The 19,036-nt window shown below is 38.2% G+C and overlaps 1 long non-coding RNA gene across 3 annotated transcripts; it reads right to left on the reverse strand.

Moving 5' to 3' along the window:
• Positions 1-13,871: 13,871 nt before the first annotated feature.
• LOC147621471 (uncharacterized) lies at positions 13,872-16,931 on the reverse strand. Of its 3 annotated transcripts, XR_015269835.1 has the most exons (4): positions 16,751-16,931; positions 14,649-14,884; positions 14,427-14,483; positions 13,872-14,170 (listed from the first exon to the last, which is right to left on the reverse strand). It is a non-coding gene; the product is annotated as an uncharacterized LOC147621471 (long non-coding RNA). The 3 variants fall into 3 exon arrangements; XR_015269834.1 differs by having other exon boundaries at positions 13,872-14,483; XR_015269833.1 differs by lacking the exons at positions 13,872-14,170; positions 14,427-14,483 and having other exon boundaries at positions 14,500-14,884.
• Positions 16,932-19,036: the final 2,105 nt, after the last annotated feature.

The raw sequence follows: 19,036 nt of genomic DNA on the forward strand, positions 1-19,036 counted from the left end.
CACACTCTTCTCTCAACACTTTCCTACCATCTCTCTCTCTCTCTCTCTCTCTCTCTCTCTATAAAGGCCATGATCCACCCGAGTTCAAGTCCCACCGTTGGTCGTATATGCCCTCGTGTTGCATTCTATCGACGTTAATACCTCTCTCTCTCTCTCTCTCTCTCTCTCTCTCTCTCTCTCTCTCTCTCTCTCTCTCTCTCTCTCCCCTTTCTCTCTCTTCTCTCATCTACCATCTCTCTCTCTCTCTCTCTCTCTCTCTCTCTCTCTCTCTCTCTCTCTCTCTATATATATATATATTACATTCATTTATGTAGACAAGTTATATATGATATTTGTTCTTGTTGTAATTTTTCTTTTTTACCCTCACCTCAAGAGACCACATAATTTTGGCAAACAAATTTAATTTAAATGAATTTCACATGAAAGAGGACAAAGAGAGGGTGAGTTTCCAAGAGTGACCAATATAATCATTACAAAAACCACATGAATTGACAGCGATTATCCCCACCTCCCCCCTTTTGCACGGCATCCATAGAAGGAAGGAGAAGGGTCACCACATCCACAATTATGAATGATCTGTTTACACTTTCCTTCTTTTCTACTACACTATGTAGAGAGACGACATAGGGATAGTTTTCTGTGATACCACTGAATTTGAGAGAGATCAAGATAAAGAAAAGGAATTTCACTTACGCAATAAAAAACATAAAACTTTTGAATGCTGCCAAATTTCAATGAAGTAAAAACTGTCTTACAAACTCAATTTATCTAGACCAAATTTAACCACCTTCATGTGGATCTACACAGACTATACACAATCCTCTTGAACGAGGCTCCAGTGTTAAATCTCCACCACCAGCATATAGTCAGATACTAAATATGTTAAGAGAAATATGGACTCTCCATTTTTTCCCTTAATGAGTGAATAAAAAAAGATTGCCCTAACAATGAGAGACCTAGGATTCTAAATCTATGTAACATGGATCTTTTTGTCATATCTTTGCCCAAATCTCTAAGGACAATAAAAAAAATAAAGACCATAACTTTCAAATAAATGTCAAATTTCCTTGTGGTTTTCACCATAAACTATTCTTTCATGTTAGATGTACCTTGTGGTCAACACATGGAAGTTTTAAACCCGAATTTCCTTTTTCTTCTGTTTTTATGTTTAACTTTCTACTTTCCCTTCTTTTGCATTTCACTATCTTTCCATTTTTCCCTCTTTTGGTGGATTCAATTTTGTTAATTTCCTCTTCAATGCTAGTTCTTTCTCTATAAAATTGTACATCTATGTTGTTCTCCACCATAGCTCTCTTCTCATAAAATTTCATCTCATTTGGACAAAACCTCAGTGACATGCTAGTTTTCACGTAAAAGTTCTCTTCTCTGCACCATAGATATGTTGAGATATCGAGCTTAACTAGTGCTGTGGTGGACATTGATGATCCGCCTGGGCGATAGCTTCCACACTTATGCCACTAGCATGGTTAGTGAGATTATGGTTGATATGCCACCAATGGATGATAGGCCATGTGATAGCCACTTTGGAGTACTAGAGTTATGGCATAGTTATAGTGCTAGCTCATATAGTTGAGTTCACACTATGGATAGACCATTGTATGTTATCATAGGAGAGTACTTTTTATAGTATGTACTCTTATCTTTTAGTTATATGTTTGTAGAGAAGAGAAGAAGATAGAAGGAAATTCAGCCATCCATCTCTGTTGTGTCTTACTCTCTGTTGTGTGTGTGTGTGTGTGTGTGTTTGCTTGCAAGGAACTCAAGCTCTCCCTCTCCCCGGCATTCTCTTTATGGTATTAGAGCTTTGGTTCATGTGAGAGCTAAGGAGGCAAGCAAGAGGCAAGAACAAATCAAGCAAGGAAGCGGTACACGAGTAAGAGAATCATCATCTCTTTCCCTTCTTGTTTAGGTACAACACTCCCTGGGTAGCTCCAAGAGCTACACATCTCCGATTAAGGAGCCAGGCTTGGAGGTGCTGCCTATGTGGTGTGCGTCACTTTCTAATGAGATTTTGTGGCTAGAATCGCGTTTTGGATGCGTTTTGGTCTGTGTTTATTCACCATAAGGTGTTTTCGATAGTTTCTGGAAGTTCTGGTTGAGAACTGTTTCTGGTCGAAATCTAGTTATTGCAATGCAACAGTGCATTTGGGGAGTGCAGACAGTGTTTACACACGTATTGCTGATCGTGGGTATATGTATATGTACTTTAGTCATACCTAGTGACATACATGTTGTGCTGAAGTACCGCTACTGTAGTCACAGAAGATACTACTATGTTAAATGTTGTATACAGAAATTATTTGTTTGTAGGTTTTTGGTTATTATAGGCAAACATTATGTGTTGTAGGTTTTTGGTTATTATAGGCAAACATTATGTGTTGTAGGTTTCTAGTTATTGGAGGCAAATATGTCTGATGGAATTAATCAGACTGTTAGAAGTGAGAAGCTAGACAAGAATAACTTCCATGCTTAGAAGTTAAGAATGACCAATTTCGTGATGGGTAAAGGATTTTGGGACTATGTCAAAGGAGATAATGAGGAGCCTCTAGAATTGTCTGAAGAGAATGCCACTCCAACAGATATAAAGGCATTCAAGGACTAGAACCAGGGTGCAAGAAAAGTCATGCATATTGGCTTTCAATTAGTGTCATAGACACATTGATAGGACACATACAGGGTGCAACACTCCAGCAATTACGTAGTAGAATTTGGTGCAAATGTTCTAGACAAATACAAAGGCAAGGAAACTGCAGCTAAAACAAGAGCTGCATATTGTGGAGAAGAAAAGCATGTCTATCAATGAGTATGCATTAAAGATCAAGGGCATTATTGAATCCCTCCGGTCTATTAATGTATCGGTGTGGAAGATGATGATTTAGTGAGCGTTTGTCTAAATGGGCTTGTGTTAATCCAATTCTAGGATTAACAAGAAGCTACCATCATTATCTTACATTAAGGAGTCATGGTAGATACACCAAAGGGTCATACATTCAAGATATAAAGCAATAGTGTCCAAAGCTACAACTTGGACGGGCGCCCGTAATGGTGTGATGGTGTATTTATGGCGATTCCCGCTTCACGTGTGGTAGTAAGCTACGATGATAGAGTCCTAAGTGATGTACTTCATGGATATATTATGAGAGTAGTCATTATAATAGCATTAGGCCTCTTATGAGCCTAAAGTGTCTGACCGGTCGGCCATAGTTTAAGTGAGTGTGAACACTTATGGCCATGTATATAAGTGAATTTCTCTCATAATACAACATACTCTCCCATTGTGCAATTGAGTCTTGCTCTTGCTAATCCTCTTGCTAATGTCTCTCCCTAATGTATGCTAGTGAGTGTGTGTGAGTGAAGTGAGGTGAGAGAGGGACGAGGACCCAAAGTGAAGTGAGGTGAGAGAGGGACGAGGACCCATAGTACAACGTGGCGGTGTGACAACGCTCGCGAGAGACGCGTGGAATTGCTTCTCAAGGAGCTGTAGAGCTTGGAGACCTTAAGGGTTACGAGCTCGGCCATTGGAAAGATCCTCACACGACATAACAGCTTGGTAAAGAGTACAAGACATTCAAGACCTCTATTGTAGTCGGGGAGAATGTTCCTAACTTTTGAGACTTTTCTTCTATGTTGATCATAGAAGAAAAGTATCTTGGTGAGGAGGACTCTTCTTTCACAAAGTAACATCAAAATAGGCCTTTTACTCCAATTCAAGTAGAGGTAGGGGTAGAGGTCGTGGTCAAGGCCAAGGTGATGGCCCTGACATGGAAACCAGAATTATGGACAACAACAGTTTAATGATTCGCAGCACCACCAGAGCCAGTAATCATATACAGGTGGAAGAGGCTAGTCTAGAGGCAAGGGGAGCCAAAGGGGCCGAGGTGGTTGGCGAAGAAATCATAGTGCAAATAGAATAGAGTGCTATTATTGTGGCAAAGTAGGGCACATGGTAAAGGACTATTATAAAAAGTAGAAGCCATTAAAAGTGGAAAGTTATAGCAAGGCAACTATGCATCATCTATTAAAGAGGGTGATGATGACATAAGTGGGTCATATGGTTAGAGGTACCAAAATCCACATACCATATATCTTTAAATCTCGACACATCTCCTGTTATGGAACTGAGCGTGTGCTGCATCATAAACAACTGCTAATCATGGTGAGTGGTTTAGAGACATGTAGAAAATGAAAAAACTAGGTTATGTAGAAACAGGTGATGATACTGCACATCTCATTGAGCATGTTGGTAAAGTGTCATTTGTCTATGTAGGATGGTAGAATGAAGTACTTGGCATGGTGACCAAACTTTGCGAGCATGTGGGGAGCATCCCCTCCCACATGCTCGTAAAGTTTAGTCACCATCGGAGCATGTTTGCATTATCAATTAGAACCCAATACAGATTTTTCAAGTCTCTTGGTACTCAAGAGGCCATGGAAAATCTCGCTCTTCCCCATGCCATCGTACCCAATAGCTATGCGGCATATTCTTCTCTTCCATAAATGCTCGCGCAATCTCAGCAATGTGCCTGTTTTTCCGCTCAGCAACTCCATTTTGCTGCGAAGTGTATCTGCATGTAAACTATCTCCGAATACCATTCTTCTTCAAAAATTCAGAGAACTCATTGGAGAAGTATTCACCCCCTCCATCTGACCTTAGGCACTTTACATATTTCCCTGTTTTCTTTTCAACCAAAATTCTGAAATTCTGAAAGTGAGTGAACACCTCACTCTTCTCCTTCATGAAATATACCCACACTTTCCTTGTGTGGTCATCAATGAAAGTCACATAATACCTACAGCCTCCCATAGATATGGTCTTCGTAGGACCCCATACATCTGAATGCACAACATCTAGTGCATTTCTGCTCACATATCTGTTACGTGGAAACACATGCTTTGTTTGCTTCCCAAATTGGCATGCTTCACATATTTTCTGCATACCTTCCACTTTAAATTTTGGCAGCCCTATCACAATTCCTTTAGTCTACATAGACTTCAATCTCTGCACATTTACATGGCCAATCCTTTTATGCCAAATGTCTGTGTCTGCAACAATTCCTGAACCATTTGCAAACATCGCATTACTCACTTCAGACATGTCTACATTCAACGTAAACATTCTGCCCACTCTGTTGCCTTTTGCAACCAATCTGCACTTGTCTTTAAAGTCTTCAACATAACAACCATCAGGATTAAACCTAACCTGCAAACCCTGCTCAATCATCTGGCCAACTGAAACCAGATTCTTTGTTATGTTTGGAACGTGAAGTACATCTGCAAGGTACTTCACTTTGCCATCCTGCATAGACAATGGCACATCTCCAACATGGGCAATTGGATGAGCAGTGTCATCCCTTGTTTCCACAAAACCTTGTCTTTCCGGGTTTTTCATCTCCTTGAACCACTCCCCATGACTTGTCATGTGGTTCGAAGCACCTGAATCCACATACCATACATCATCTTTTTGTGCTGCTTCAACATATTCAGACATGGCATTCACGACATGCTGCATAACAAACAACCTTTCATTATCCTCATTATTTCTGCTTGAGGATGCATAGTTGTTTTGCTGCACTTTCCCATTTTGCATGTCAGCCTGCTTCTTATAACATTCTGTCTGCACATGTCCAGGCTTACCACAATAATAGCATTCACGTGCATCGTTATATTGCCTTTGCTAGTTTCCACGGCCTCTTTGACTCCCCCTGCCTCTGAATCTGCCTCTTCCACCTGTGTGTTGTTGTTGTTGTTGTTGTGTATTCTGGGACTGTTGTTGTTGCTGCTGCTGGCCATAATTCTGATTACCTGTTCGGCCACCTTCTTGACCGCGTCCACGGCCTCCTCTACCTCATCCTCTTCCTGAACTTGTGTAGAAGGCCTGTTGCTCCGAACTATTTTTGGTTTGTGAAGACTGTTGGTCTTCACCCAAGCTCTTCTCTTCTATAATCAGCATAGACACCAAATCTGTAAAGTTGGGAATGTTTTTCCGAGTCTGAATAGACGTCTTGAACGCCTTGTATTGTGGCCTGAGACCACGTAGACAGACTTCCACCTTGTCATCATCATCTATTGACACACCAATAGATGCAAGGGATTCCACAATACCCTTTATCTTCAGCGCATAGTCATTCACAGACATGCTCTTTTTCTCCACAGTATGAAGTTCATTCTTCATTTATATCTTACGTGCCTTGGTATTTGTTTCATAAAGCTTTATCAAGGTGTCCCACGCCTCCTTGGGGAACTTGGCATCCTGAATATGCCCAATCATGGTGTCCTGTATACTAATGGAAAGCCAATACATAACTTTCCTGGCTCCTTGGTTCCAGTCTTTAAACTCTTCACATCTGCAAGCAGTCGGATTTATGTCCGGTATCTCTGGTGCCTCTTCATGCTCACCTTCTATGTAGTCCCAATAGCCCTTTCCCATCAGGAAATTCGTCAACCTGAACCTCCAAGCATGGAAGTTATTCTTATCAAGCTTCTCAGCCACAATTTGGGTTATCCCATCATTTGACATCTTGCCAAACACACAATTTTACCAGAAACTGCACTCTGGTTTTTCTGCACAAACTGTTGTATTTTCTGTAGCGGTACTGTAGTACTCTCAAATGTCACAACCAGTGACCTCAATGTGCATACATACACCTCAATGGCAACTGTTGACCTCTTTGCAGCACCCACAGTGTCTGCACAATCAATCTGTCTTCCTGCAGTTCTCAAAACAGAGTTCTGCAGAGAATCGATGACTTACCCACAGTGCTCGAAATCGCCTGCTTTCTGAAAAACGGAGGTCCAGACACGCCCGAAACACGTTTTCGGCCCGAAATTCTTAGTCCGATAGGACTGTATAGTTGCCCTATAGCTTTACTCCCGCGAAGAAATCTCCTCAATCAGAGACCGTTTGCTGGTGCCTCCCGTAGAGCTCCCGACAAGGGTGTAGTCACCAACACAATAGGGAAGAGTAGTTGAAGCTCTTACCCTCGTACCGCTTCCTGTGGTTCTCTTGCTTGCAGCTCAGCCCTTAGCACGAACTTGGCTCTGATACCATGAAAAGATGCAAGGGGGAAGAGAGCTTGAGCTCTTGCAAGCACACACACACTCACAAAACCCTAATAGAGAACACACAAGGTGAGAGGCTGAAAATCTTCTTCTTCTTCACTCAACACTCAACACACCATATACAAGATAAGAGTACACTTCATATGAAAGGTACTCAAGCAATACATACGAGGGTTCTCTATAGTGTGAACCCAACTAAATGAGCTGGCGCTATAACTATGCCAGTCTCTAGAATGGCTGTCACACAGCCTGTTATCCCACTGGCCGCATATCACCCACGATCTCACCAACCATGCCAGTGGTGTAAGTGTGGGGCCTATCCCCCAGGCGGGTCATAAGTGTCCACTGCCTCACTAGACGAGCTCGATATCTCAACAGTATATGCATCGACCACTTTATGACCTTTTCGAACCTTATATTCGACTAATGTTTAGGGATATTTAATTGATGCAAAAATTAACGAATTGTCAATATATGTAGAAATCAACGAATTGTAAATATATATGTATGTATGTATGTATACACATATACATACATACATATATATATTTGTATTTGTTTACATGTGTGTGTGTGTGTGTGTGTTATGTGTGTGTGTGTGTGTATATATATATATGTATGTATGTATGTATGTATGTATGTGTGTGTGTGTGTGTGTGTGTGTGTGTGTGTGTGTGTGTGTGTGTATATATATATATATGTATGTATGTATGTATGTATGTATGTATGTATGTATGTGTGTGTGTGTACATACATACATACATATATATATATATACACACACACACACACACACACACACAAGTCTTTCTCTCTATATGTGTGTGTATATGTGTGTATGTGTATGTGTGTATACATACATACATACATACATACATATATATATATATATATATATATATATATATATATATGTATGTATGTATGTATGTATGTATGTATGTATGTATAATACATACACACACACACACAAGCCCCCCTTCTCCCTCTCCCTCTCTCTTTCCCTTATATATATATATATATATATATATATATAACTTTATATATATATATATACTCAATATATATATATATATATACACACATATACTTTATACACACACACACACACGTGTGTGTGTGTGCGTGTGAATATATATATGTATATGTACGTGTGTGTGTGTGTGTGTGCGCGCGCGCGCGTGCACAGAGATAGATATATACATATACCCATATATATATATGTATGTATATATACACATACATATATATAAAAAGAAACTGGTCCTCTCTCTCTCTCTCTCACTCTATCTCTTAAGACAAACACACACACACACACATGCATGTGTGTGTGTGTGTGCGTATATATATATATATTTATGTATATATACATACATATATGTGTGTGTGTGTGTGTGTGTGTGTGTGTATACATATATGTATATATACATATATATATATATATATATATATATATATACATGTATGTGTGTGTGTGTGTGTGTGTGTGTGTGTGTGTGTCCATGTCTCTCTCTCTCTCTTAGAGTGAGAGAGAGATACATGCACACACACACACATATATACACATATGTGTGTGTGTGTGTGTGTGTATACATATACATGTATATATATAGAGAGAGGGGGGGTGGTTGATTTTTGCATTTGAATGCGCACAATTAAGGGAAGCTACGTCAACAAAATCATACATAACAAGTAAGAACACAAAGCATGTAGCATACACAAGGTCCAAGGGGGAGAGAGAGAGAGAGAGAGAGAGAGAGAGAAGGGGGGACACACACACACACACACACACACACATGTGTCATGGGTGATGTCTTTCTACAAGTGTATTTCTATAGCATGCAGAATTATAAGGCCCTAGAGCCTTCTTATCACAATATAGCATAATATAAGCCCTATATTATGACAACAAGGCCCTAAAGCCTTATTGTCATAATATAGCATTTTCTCATGGTCATAATATAGATCTATTTCGGATTTCCCATTGCAAAGAGGAGAGTACTAGACTCGTGAGTTAGATTTCAAAATAACCCCTCTAATCTCAATCTCTAATGACAGCGATCAGCCGTACTTTTGTAGTCCTACCCACCAAAAGAATAGCTTAATTAGTCCCCCAATATCAAGGATCCCCTTGCCCATTTTAGAGGGAAAAGGAAAGGAGGATGCAGACAATCGTCGTGTGTATAGAATTTGAGCCTCTATACACAATTAGTGGTAATCTAAGTGGCAAAGGGAGAATTAATGCATTCCCTTGTAGTTTGAAAGATGTAGCCATAGATTAAGGACCGTGTAGTTTAAAAATGCTCACTTTTAACTTGGGATGCTTTGAGAAATGCCTTACAGTGGTTTCGGATAGATAAAACATCAATTCAATTGTCTCACAAGTTGGAATCAAGTCTACATAAGAAGTAGTAAAATATACTAGGCAACTCTGGATTATCTATACAATTGGATTAATCTTCCAACTAAACCTAATGATACTCATTGTGATGAGTCGTTTATCATGGATTTGAGGAAGAAGTTCTAGAGTGGTGTGGCTCTAATGGATATGGTTATTTATTTTTTTTGATGAAATGCATGTTGTAATGTCATTAATGGAATCCATTTTGAGAGTATAAATTGATTCATTGAACAAGGATAATGAGAAGATAAAAAGAAAGATGAATTGTCAGATTTTCAATTGGATTCATCTTCTAATGAGGACTCTGATTTGGAGGATGAATTAAATGATTTTAAAAAATCATGGAAGGAAAAAGGAAAGCTTTGGTTGGCAATTACTAATCCATCATCCATAATATTTTTCCAATAAAGGTACGGTGTACGAAATGCTCTTATCAAAAACATATAAAAGAAGATTACAAATTGAACTTGAAGGTCAAAGTGTAACAACCACCAATCATATAACCGAGGAATGTTTTTATAATTTAAAAAAAACAAAACAAACCAAAAATATGGATTAGGCATAATAAAACATTGTTCTAATAGATCTCATGAGAATTATCAAAGACCTAATTTTTAGAGATAGAAGGAGCATTTTTTGACCTCTAATATCATTTTTATTACAAAGCACTAGGGCATCAAAAGAATATATGTTGTGTGTAATACATCAAAAGTCATCAAAGATATGACACACTGAATGTCATGACCTTTGAAAAGGCTCTCGACAGGTTAATGTGGTGGAAGTTGCAATTCACATTGGAGAATGTATAGAGAAGTAGAAGCTCCAAGTGTTTGTAGTACTAACACAATCCAAGGAAAAAGTCTAATTTTCTTCATTGGGAGAAATTAGAATAATAAAGGAGGCCTTACAAAATAGAGCACATCTGTCACCACCCATAGTAGCAACACGAGGATGGAGGATTGAGCAAATGTTTTTTCCACAACAAATGCACCTCCATGTTTAATGAGGTCACCAAACTGTCATACTTTAGGACTAAAACTCTAATACACATGTATATTAGTTCTTCACTGGTCTTGGTGATCCCCACACTGCCACCATTTGATCTCACAGATTCTTTATCCGCGGTATGAACTGCTCTGTTACTTCTCTTTTCAGAATGCTTTTCTCGTGCCAAATGATTCTCAAGGTTTTGTATCCTTGTTTGATTCCTTGTCTCATACTTGTTCTTAAGATACAAAGCACTAAATTGCAGAAAGAAGTGGAAAGTAAACGATATTACTACTTGCAAATTTTAACTACAAACTGATGGTTGTCCACTCATCCGTCTGCTTTGGGTAAGGAGATTTGAAGATCTAGACAAATTTTGGCCAAAGGATGTCTTGCTTAGAAGAGTGCTTGAACACAATGAACTCAATGATAAACTAAGGTTCCCAAACTAGTCTATATATAGTACCCAAGATTGACATGGATATGGATCGACCACCATGTCCAACCCATGACTGGTCCAAAATTACCAACCAACCATATCATCCGCTGATTAGAATCATATTAGACTTCAACATTGTCCCGTGGGGATCTCGCACAATTTCCATGGCCATCTAAGACTGTCAAGACTCAAACATGCCTCGCAACCCAAGAACAATGCATCCTCGATTTGTTTTGCAAAAAATGCAGTGTCACCACCATCTATGGCTTTAAAATTTATCTCCTCCTCCACCAACATTATGCTAAGCTCCACAAAAGTAGGACGCAAGTTGTGCATTTGCATGTTCAATGGGTCACCAAACTATCATACTTCGAGAGCAACACTCTAATGCATCTTCATGCCAATTCTTCACTAATCTTGGTGATCCCCCACCGCTGCTATCAAATCTTGCAAATTCTTCATTTGCGATATGAAGTGCTTTGCTGCTTCTCCTTCACAATGCTTTTCTGCTACAACCTGATTCTTAAGATTTTGAATCCTTCTCTGATTTCTTGTCTCATACTAGTTCTTTTTAAAACTTTCCATGCTTCAAAAGCTATGGTAGCACGTTAAATTAGGCTCATCACTGAATCAATGACATTGGTGACAATGACACATAGTGTATCTATATTCCTTTACCTCCACGACAATGCCAGAGCAAGATTTGGCAGTATGGTCTATCCAGATCTAAAGTAAGACCCCGCTTTGTATCAACCCTTATTTCAATTTTTCACAACTCATATGAATCAAGAATATACCTAGTCGCAAACTTCCTGATAGTATAATTTGTCTCATCTAATTTTCTATCACCAAAAGATAAAGGACAAGCATGAAGGCCTACGTTATTTGCAAGTCGAGCCATCTCTCCAAAACTATCTTGAAATAAAGAACTATGAAAACAAGCTTATCCTAGAGCCTATGCTCTAATACCATATAAGAACACACAATAGCAGAAGCACGATCAACACAATACAAAGCATTGAAATGCAGAAAGTGGTGGAGAATAACTAATATTACTACTTGGCAAATTTTGATTACAAAATGACGATTGCTTGCATAGCCATGTACTTCGAGTAAGGAGTTTTAATGGCGATGTAGACAAACTCTGGATGAAGAATGTCTTACGTACAAAAGTGCTTGAATACAATGAACTAATGATAAACTAAGACTATCAAACTAGTGTATATATAGTACATAGGATCGGGCATGGACGTGGGTCAACCATGTCACTCAGCCCATTACTTGATCCAAAATGACAAACTGACCATATTATTCGATTGGGACCATATTAGACTACAATATAGTTGTTGAACCTCGCGTAACTCCCACGACCATCTAAAACTGTCTCGACCCGAGAACAATGTCCTCAAGTTGTTGTCCAACACTCACTAATACGGTCACATAGCCCACACAAGCATACATCCTACATGGCAAAGTGCCAAGTGTACATTAGTCATCTTCTAATCATGTGACAACATTTGGCCACTATCTAATGTCTAAATTGGGAACCGTCGAATACCCAAGTGCTCACCACAAAGATTACTCCTCGTAAAGAAGGCCTTACAAAATAGAGCACATCCGTTACCACTCATAGTAACAACACGAGGGTGGAGCATTAAGCAAATGCTTTTCCAAACAAACCCACCTCCATATTTAATGAGGTCACCACACTGTCATACTTCAGGACTAAAACTCTAATACACATGTTTATCAGTTCTTCTCTGGTCTTGGTGATCCCCACACTGCCGCCATTCGATCTCACAGATTCTTTATCCACGATATGATCTTTTCAAAATGCTTTTTGGTGCCAAATGATTCTCAAGGTTTTGTATCCTTGTTTGATTCCTCGTCTCACACTTGTGCTTGAGAACTTACCATGCTTCATAAGCTATGGTAGTATGCTAAATCAGAGTCATCATCGAATCAATGACTCTGGTTACATTGGCACACAATGTATATGCGTTTCTTCGCCTTCACACCAAAGTGAAAGCAAGATCAAGCGATATGGTTTGCAATGAATTGATCGGATCCGCAGTAGAACCCAACTTTGAATTAACCCCTTTTACAATTTCCCCCACCTCATATGAATCAAGAATGGACTTATCTTAAACTTCCAAAGAGTATTATTTGTGCCATATAACTTCCTATCACCAAAAGATAGAGGGCGATATGAGCAACTACATTATTTGTACTATCGCCTATCTGTTCACTAACTTCAAATATCATTATTTTTACGATCACATATCTCTTCACTACCTTCAAGTATCAAATCGGCAAGATAAGCTTATCTAGAGTCTAAACTTTGATACCATGTAAGAAAACAAAAGGAAAGCAAAATCCTCAAAATACAAAGCACTGATTTGCATAGAGAAGAGAGTAAACAATATTGTTGCTGTAAACTTTGATTATGGATGTCCATTCACCTATGTCCTCCAAACAAGGAGCTTTGAAGGCAATCTAGACAGACTCAAAACGAAGGATGTTTTGCTTACAAAAGCACTTGAAAACAATGACCTCAATAATGAACAAACACTACTAAACTAGTTTATATATAGTGCCCAAGGTCGCCATGGACGTAAGTCAATCATGTCAACCAACCCACGCCTTAGTTTAAAATGACCAACAAACCATATCATCCAATCCTACTCAATTCTCAAACAAGTCCCACAACTCAAGACAAATCTCTTCAATTTGATATCCAATGCTCACAAATGTGATCACATAGCGCACACAACCATGCATCCTATACTTGACAAAGTGACAATTCTACTTAAGCCATCATCTATCTAGCCAAATTTGGACGCAATCCAATGTCTAAACTAAGAACTATCAATTAAAGTAAGAACTCTCAAGAGTCTACGTGCTCGCCACAACTACTCTTTATATGGGGATGTTAACACGTGGTGACAACACGAGGGTGGAGCATTGAGCAAATGCCTTTCAACAAAGCACCGAACTCCCCATTATTCAATGGATTTCTAGTGAGTCCAAATTAATTCTCTTTGACCTAGAACGAGATTTAGCATAGCCATTGTGGTAATGCTTTGCAAGCCTCCATGCACGACACAATTGTGTCGAGAAAAGCGAGAGCAAGGTTACAATTTTTTAAAACTTTTTGCATATTGATCAACCACAATGACGCTTTCTTTTTAAATGTTCACAGAGTAGTAGACAATGCTACACCTAACTGCCCCAATTAGTGTGAGGCTAGAGAGCTCCTCTACCTACAAAGAACATGCCCATAAGCTTACATGAGTGGGATTTGAACTTGAAACCACCTATGCTGCTTACTAGTTACCATACAAAGCCACAACCATATGTTTACTTCTATGTACAATTCCTTTACTAATCAAGCTCAGTTTTCACGCGTACACAAGCAAACTGTCCTCATTCATCGTTTGTGTGTTGTTACATGTTATGAGACATTTTCAGTTTACCCATTCAATGCCATAAAGAAGGGTATTGCCAAATTTGATATACCTTGTTGGGGTTTAACAACTTGGCTTCTCCGAGACTACATTTTACTCCTCGAGCAACCTATATAGCAACGATGTAAGTAAGGGTGTACCAAGTCTTCTTAAATCAAATATTACGACTTAAGTGATGCATGTTTCATAATCCACATAATTACAATGCATATATGGCATTTCTAAGAACTTGACTGAAATAATAGAGGGTCATTAGGCATATTCAGGATCTTACAGAGCAAGAGGCTGTAGCAGTTCAAAATTCTTCACAGCCATCCCAGAAGGGAATCTATGTTGGAAATCCATTTGCAAAATGGGTTGCGGCTCCTAACACTTCCTACTGTCCAGGTGAGAGTGGACTCCCAACATCCAATTTCTAGTTGGTCTACATCCCTCCTGTATTGTGTTTTCCATTCTCAAATCCTTTGATCCCATGATTGTACGCTGTGCCAAGCTACCGTGCTCTTTGACCTGTCAATTTTAACCAGTGTTTACATCCTTCAACTATAGATATCAATATGTCGATTCAGAAGCAATACGGCTGCTGCCATTAGAGTGCATGAATATACAACCATTGAAGTGTATGAAACACGGATTAAAATGCAACATTGTCATCATGCATAAACATTGGCTATAATTTGACAAAATATTGGTATGGTTGTGATTAATACATATATATATGTGTTGGCATGCCATCACTGCAGTACATGACAATACGGCTTTTTCATAATGAGATCTCCATATTGATGCAATTATGCCTTCAATTGATAAACCAGTGTTTTATTCTTCCAATGGCTGAACTCTGAAGAGTTGTCTCAAACTTCTTTGATCCCATGAAATAGTTATCCTTGCAATGACAATTTTTTCTTTGTTTTCAAATCGAAACCAAACATAGATTCTCTTCTGTCATGGCCATCAAGAGTGGGGGGTCTAAAGAAGGCACACTGGATTTGCATGCAAATCTGCTATAAATGCTGCTAGTACAACTGACAGTCTTCTCCCCATGGGAAACGGAGCATAGGTTTTCCCTCAGAAAATGACTTCTCTCTCATGACCAAGTCAGAGAACTTTGAAGAACTCTTATCTGATTTAATCACTGGGAAAACATATTGTAATAGGGAGATAGATTTCTGATCCAGACCCATCGAGAAGATAATGCAGCATTAACAGTAAACCAATGGCCAAGGACATGGGATCAAGGCAGACGAAGCAACACTACATTTTGCTGAAGGCAAAGAAGATCAATAGACTACTCACCCTTTCGAACATTAGACGATACCTAAGAAATGCCGCAAGAGAAGGGAAACTTTAAAAGCTATACTATGCCTCCCTCAGATCAATTCTTCTCTTTCATGAGAAATCAGAGAAGTTTGAAGCATTTTTTTATTTTTCAGTCATTGGGAGAAGACCTGGCTAGATGAGCAAAACATGAGGTGGGCGCTCAGCCACAGTGCGGGGAGTCTCACTTATACATGGAGTTCCTTGCCCAGGCATCAGAGACAAGCCTGTAATTCATGTCCCAAATGGGGAATGGCATTGTTGAAAGATTATTCAACGCACATGAGACTGTACGACCCATTCACATGAGACACAAAGAATGGCATAAGGATTATACAGCCCACATGGAACTATCCAACACACTCAAAAAATCCACATTCTGCCTAGACCTTAGCTGCTGTAGAAAACACCATATATATGACGCATCCAATTTACATTCTTCCTAGCTGTATAAATGCCATCCAGACCAATCGTTAATATAAGCCAGCATGAAAGCAGACACAACATGACAATTAAACGAAAGGCAAACAACAACAGCCGATCGCTCACCCTTACAAACATTAGACAATACCTGAGAAATGCCACAAGAGAAGGGAAAACTTTTACAAGCCATAATATGCCTCCCTCAGATCAATTCTTCTCTTTCATGAGAAATCAGAGAAGTTTGAAGCATTTTTTTCCTTTTTCAGTCATTGGGAGAAGACATGGCTAGATGAGAAAAACATGATGTGGGCGGGGAGTCTCTCTTATCCATGGGGTTGGATGCCCATGCCATAAGAGAAAAGCCTGTAATTCATGTCCCACATGCAGAATGGCATGGTTGAAGGGTCATTCAACGCACATGAGACTGCACGACCCATTCACATGAGACACAAAGAATGGCATAAGAATTATACGGCCGGCATGGAACCATCCAACACATTCAAATAATCTGCATTTTGCCTAGACATGGTATGGTGTACACACAGCATGGCCGAAGGATCATGCAGTGCACATCCAAATTACATAACTTACAATCTTTCTCGATCTTTGCTGCTTTAGAGAACGCCTAGATCTTACCTGATGTAGAAACGCCATAGCCGAGGAGGCATCACGCTACACAGAGTTCACATAACACAGCACACAACGCAGGTAGAGAGACTAACCCAGTAGCGCCCTCAAACAACAAGCACTTGTAGCTTCAGACCTCATGAAAGGTTTGCAAACCTAAGGGCCATTACACACTCCTAGGGCACCCACACTTGGGCGCACAATGCAAATGACGTTTGTCCAACGACATCACATTTTATAACAACATTACAAAGTAACATATTCATACGTGCATTGTGAAGGGTGCCATTTTTTTTGTGGGTGGTTTTTCAAAGCGTAGGAAAAATTAAGGTTTGTAAATTTAACAATAAGTTATAACCTTATTGTTACATAAATTTTCAAAAATTTAATCTTATTTTAAGCACCCACATAAAAAATTTAAAATTATTACAATATATGTTCCAAAAACAGAATATACGTTACAAATAATAATAATAACAATGTGAAATTTATAAAACGAGACATGTTTTTTATTGTGAAAGCTTACAAAGAAAGTTGCTGTAATTACATTCGGGGAGAAGCAAGACCAAAAGCTAAAGAAGGCCAAAAGCTAAACAAAACAAGCTTCCTCTTCTTCTGTAAGACCAACAAACTTGCAGATTTCAAGAGAGAGCGGGACAAATTCATCACCATCTACAATTTCTTTTTTGAATTTATAAGCTCTCTCCCATACAGATAAATAAGATATACTGTAATCATGCGGTGATTGGGTTTGTTTATCATCATCGATAACTATTGGATTCGATGGGGTTGCAATATTGTTGTTGTCTTGGAGTGCATCACCATCATTATCCTCCTCTTCATAATCTCCGCTTTCTCTTGCATTGAATGGATCAAAGCACCTGGTAGGAGGAGTATCCTACAAAGAAAATCTCTTCTATATCGATGCATTGAGTGCGCTTCATTACTTTCCACATTACTCAGCTGATCTTTTCTTGCTCATACCGGAGCCAATTTTTGGAATAATCCATGAGGCTGTCGGGTAGTACTTTCCAATATGAATCATTTTCAAAAGAGTGGTTTGTAAAGAGGCCCCAAGTTTATTGGCTATATAATTATCCAAATAGACATAGGCTCTTTCAAAAAGATTCATAGGTGATGAGCATACTTTATTTTTTAAGTCTCCCTAGCCATATAAGGCATATACTTGACGACCTCTAGTAATCTCATCAACAGATATGTTGTGCGAGAAAAATTTAAAGTGTGTTTTGTGCAAATCTTTCATGCAATAACCCACCATGCCTTCTAGGGTATGCATTTTAACCTGTATCAAACCAATACACATAACCAATGCACCCTCAGGTTTAAACAAATCCAGTTTAATGGACCATCCCTGATAAGCATAGGAAAAACCATAAAGAGATATTTAGGACGAGCAACCATTTGAAAGTGCAAATGATTTAAAGTTTCTCCTTTCTTAAGTGCAAAGAGACCTTTTAAACACTCCATCCTCACAAATTCCTCCAAGGGTTCCCAGCATGATAAGTGAATATCTCTATTACCGATTGCAATTGTAACTGATACTTCAAAGAGCCTGGTTTTTTTTTTGCTGGAAATGAAGGGTATAGAGCATTCTTTTCATTTTGTATTGGGTTTTTGCCATTTGCGTCTAGCTTGCTTGAACATTCAAGAAGAAATGCAAAACGGAATCAAATTAAAAATTTAACAAATCAAAAGGAATTTGCACTCTTCAAACATAAATCAATTCTTAAAAGAGAAAGAACATAAATCAATTGTTTATTATCATAAATATAACATGCATAATTATATGTTTTTATTTTAAAAATCATATTTCAATTAAGAAATTACGTGCACAAAAAGAGAAAAAATATAATTCAATTTTTTGTTATCATAAATATAACATGTATAAATCAATTCTTAAAAGAGAAAGAATATAAATCAATTGTTTATTATCATAAATATAACATGTATAATTATATGTTTTTATTTTAAAAATCTTATTTTAATTAATAAGTTAAGAGCAAAAAAAGAGAAAAAATATAAATAATTTTTTTGTTATCGTAAATATAACATGCATAATTATAAAATATTAAGTTATTTAAAATATAATAAATAAATATAAATTTTTATAGAATTTTTCTTTTCTTTATTTAATAACTTTTCTAATTTTTGTTAACGTTATTAATTTAATAATAACAAGCTTTTTTCATGTAATTTAAATATGAAATTTGTAAAACAATTTGTTTACTAATTTAAATCTTAATTTTCAAAAATGTTGCCCCGATATTATATTCA

This window comes from Cibotium barometz, chromosome 30, assembly GCF_041138505.1.
Source record: "Cibotium barometz isolate CiBa-2024 chromosome 30, ASM4113850v1, whole genome shotgun sequence".
Classification (NCBI taxonomy): domain Eukaryota; kingdom Viridiplantae; phylum Streptophyta; class Polypodiopsida; order Cyatheales; family Cibotiaceae; genus Cibotium; species Cibotium barometz.